The 4,366-nt window shown below is 36.1% G+C and overlaps 1 long non-coding RNA gene across 1 annotated transcript; it reads right to left on the bottom strand.

Annotated features, from left to right (window-relative positions):
• Window positions 1-245: 245 nt before the first annotated feature.
• LOC144356795 (uncharacterized) lies at window positions 246-1,489 on the bottom strand. Its single transcript, XR_013421530.2, has 2 exons — window positions 1,258-1,489; window positions 246-279 (listed from the first exon to the last, which is right to left on the bottom strand). It is a non-coding gene; the product is annotated as an uncharacterized LOC144356795 (long non-coding RNA).
• Between the last annotated feature and the right edge of the window lie 2,877 nt (window positions 1,490-4,366).

The raw sequence follows: 4,366 nt of genomic DNA, 5'->3' as shown, positions 1-4,366 counted from the left end.
TACACTCTCTACATATATGGTGGTTTGAATTATATCTATAAATGGAAAATATTACATTATAGTAATAGATTGTATTTACTTATTCACTGTCTTGTATTTGTATTTAGTTTTTGTATTTAATATAACCATGTAGTATAACTTTTCAAATGGAGTTTTGAGCATTTCAATAATGTTACTTATATAAAGTATATGTGTATTGTTTACCTCCCATAGGCAGACCTGTGAACATATTGGGCATCCTAAACTTTTTCTTTTTTCGACTTCGACGGCGACCTGTAACTAAACATGAAGAGAATTGCAGCCTTGCCTGTGTATGGAATTAAGATGTGAGAGGCGAGATATTGTTCTACTTTTGTAAACTCAACACAGATTTACTGAAAATACATATATGACAAACTTCGCTATATGAATGATACAGTGATACAAGTTTTTATCTACATGAGGTTTTGGTAATGATGAAATTATTTTAGCTATGGTCACTGATATGTTTTTCCAAGCCAATTACAAACTAGCTTAGTCTCTTGGTAAACAAGGACTCGCTCATTGTTTATTTTGCATGCTCATTATAACACCGACCAATCCCTAAAACAACCGCTGGTACACGAGTGATCACGTACACATTTATGAACTCAGGAATTGTTGTCAATGAGTCGCACCCTAGTTATATTTAGCCTAAGAGAAATTTGGATGAATAAAATATATATTTTTCATATTATCTATAAAAAAATATATTTAAAATTCCTGTAAAGTATTACATTTATTGTCAGATTACCTAACTATATTCAGTATATAGAATCAGTTTATTTTCTCTAATTTATGACAATTCACGATTTAAGTCTGATAATTGAGTGGTATGTGATAGAACACACCCTATAAACATCCAGAGCTCACCCTAACCGCATGTACACAAAATAACACAAGATTGTCATCTCAAAAGCACATGAAATGTACATTTCTAAATGAACCGAAGATGAAGCTTATCCCAAAGATACCCAATTGAAGTACTTCCTTCTTTTACCTGAAACCACATCCACAAAACACGCCAAACACACCCGATTCGCACCCTAAAATCCAAAATTCCCGCTAAAAGCTTCTAAATTACACCTCAAACATACACCGATTTTTGTCCAGAATTGTTACTGAGGTTAGTGTTTCTTGTTCATGATTTGAATGTTACTTTAAATGTACGTGTTATGACAACACATGAAATCATGGATAACATTTAATTTCAAAAGATGCAATTAAAATTATGCTTACCTGGTACTGGTCCTTGTCGGTTGAGGTTTTCCATTTCCTGGGACCAAGCACCCAACCCCAAGGACGATCCCGCAACCCCCTCCCTGGCAGGTACCAACGAACCTCCATCCCTGACCCTCCCCCTCCCCGCATCAGGCCCACACCCATTACCACCCGCCCCACTAACACCATCAGTCTCAGTCTTCCCCCCCCCCTCCTCTCATGCCCACTCCCAGCCCCACTATCCCTCTCACTACTATTAATATTCTTTGCCTAAAAAACAAAATAAAAAATACAATAATTAATTATTTAAAAGCATCAATATACAATCATTATGGGCTTTGTGTTGCATATAGTTTTCTAATTTTGTATACATTCTTATACAATCAAAAATTAATAAAACACGCAAAAGAAATTGTGTATTACAACACATCCTACAAGAAACGTTTCCTTGAGTGACAAATGAATGAATGCAATTGAAGGTATTGCAGCATGATATACCAGTAAATAGTTCTGACTGCTAGGTCCGACTGCTAGGTCCGACTGCTAGGTCCGACTGCTAGTTGGCAATTTTTAATGAAATCACAAAATAGATGTACATGTATATCCCCTAAAAAATCGACAATCGTACGCAATCTATCATATTCTAACAACTGCACGCACACAAAGGAATGGACTTGTAGCGCCACAAAGCAAGTCCCAATAGAAAAGGAAATATCCGGTAATAAACCATCTATATAGTAAACCAGTAATTACCAGACATAACTGGAAAATTTGATAAACATGCTCAGTTTTAGGAGAGTCTTTAAATTGTAAATTCTAAACTACAAAAAAATGCAAATTATAATTCATGTCATTCCTGTATTAACAGATGCTCGAGTAATCCAGAATATTAAACTCAAACTGTCATCTTAAATGTTATTGTTTATACAATGTAAAAAATGAAGTTATTCATGCATAATAATTGAGGGAAAAGTAAATAAAAACATGTTATAAATATGTAGAATATTTCCCGCCACTCAACCAAGTTCAAACGAATCGCCCCTGACATCATGCATACACAAGCACGTAATTCACGGGCAAGCGATTGTGCGTTTTTTTTTTTTTTTTTTCAATTACGCCACGTTCTTTTTTTTTGAAAAACGGGGGCTCGGAAGCTTAATATAGCACCGACACGTCCTTTCATAACACAGTGTACTGGCTGTTGTAATTATAACTTTAGGGAAGCATGTTAATTAAAATGCGCTACAGCTGATACTGCAGTGACGTTGAAGAGACGAGCTATTCGCACCCACGCGACACAATGTAGCGAAACCAGGATTCTGTATTTTATGCTAATCTGAGGTTTCAAAATGACTCATAAAACGTATACTGTGATAGCTTGCAATTACGTGTGAAAATGTGTAGGAAAGTCAGAATAAATTCGTTTACGGAGAGAAAATAAAAGACGTCATGCTTACCGTAACTATAGATTTGTTTGTGGCGTCTGTATGTAAATTTTGATGAACTCAGCAGAAGAATTTACACGTGCCTTTGCACAGCTGACACAATGTGTGGTCGGAGATTGGCCGACTACTAAAGTAGCATTCATATAGTAGTAATAATTAACTCCAGGTGATGAATTCAGTGGACAATCGAGAGTTGTTCAGTATGCAGTAGTTTTAAAACAAATGTCGATGTGTGCATCACCATATTGACTGTCAGTGAGCAGTGAAAGCCCATTTCTATTTCACTGCCACATGGCAAATCAATATTGGTCACGTGTTCGCCACTTGTTGACACCATCTGACCAACGCTCGATTGCGACTTGTTGAGACTAAGTTAACCACAGGTTATAGTTAACACGTTCGGTAGTTGGTGTGTAATAAATACGTTTCGGGTTAGAGTTCACGTGAAATTGTCAATGCCACAGTTATTGCCAGTACCAAAACGAGCAACACTGTTTAGCAAATCCAATGCAAGGCAGTATAAAACGGTAGATTCGTCGGCCAACTTGAAGATTATGAATGTCTGTTATTAATACCATCTAGGTCAATGACAGAAACAGAATGATTTTCACGGTGGCGGTTTCGGTGGAAAATGCGTGTATATCGGTTTATTTGAAAAGCGGAATATATTCAACATTTGGAAGCGTTATTTTCAAAGTGGTAAGTGGCACACATCAGACAAACTCACACAAATCGAATGTTGAACGTTGAGTGGAATACCCGGCCCAGTAACCTCGGAAGCATGAAAACCCAGGAGATTTCAGAAAGTAGTTATGAAAACCTCTGAAACAATTTAAACTACAAATTTATAAAACATTTCTATTTCCTATGAATGGGCAGTGTATAAAACCGTTGTCTACTGATTCAAGCGACTGGATATATAAATAAAAGCGCCCTCTGCGTGCAGAAATGCTTTTTTTCCAATAAATGCGTGTGTATTGACAAATAAGCTTTGGTATGAAGTGGCTAGTTGGATCAATCACGCTGTCAACATATCAAAGTACCGGAAAATTAGTCACTAAAGGCCATGGTCACATCGGGCGGACTAACATACTTATTGACCTCTGCGCTGAAATTTGGCGGCGTCAATATTTAAAGGGGAACCGCTCAATCCCATGGATTGCACCAAAGAATCATGGGACACTACTGTTTATGTTGTTTACAAAGTTAATCTCTCTTTTGTTGTCCATTGTAATTTTAATCCAGAAAGTAAATTTGCGGTGAGATTAGACTCAACTGGAAGTGCCCCTTTAAAAATCATTCCGTTTTAATTCCGCAAAGTCATAAATCTCGTCTTTTTCTGATATCACCTAATTTTGTGAGCACGTTTTTCTATCCATGATGTATTAATTACGTCTTGCATTGGTAATATTCAACAACAACAAAATGGTGTAAATGTATACACAATGGTTATACGCTATATGTTTTGCTCAATATTATTAAATCTGTTTTGATAATTGTAAAAATATTTTCTCTCTCTTATTTGGTATTTATATTCCCGAGACTGTAGCATTAAATTAGCTTATATACCGCCCTCTACGTGCACAATCGACTTCTACTAAAATAAACATGTTTAACAAAATACACAATAAATAATCCATAGTATATACCGTCACACATAGCAATTGCGTCATTTCAAATTA

The sequence above is a fragment of the Saccoglossus kowalevskii genome, chromosome 5, assembly GCF_978046115.1.
Source record: "Saccoglossus kowalevskii chromosome 5, keSacKowa6.1, whole genome shotgun sequence".
NCBI classification, from domain to species: Eukaryota; Metazoa; Hemichordata; class Enteropneusta; family Harrimaniidae; genus Saccoglossus; species Saccoglossus kowalevskii.
The sequence above is the reverse complement of the archived record's forward strand: the minus strand, read 5'-3'. Positions and strand labels throughout refer to the sequence as shown.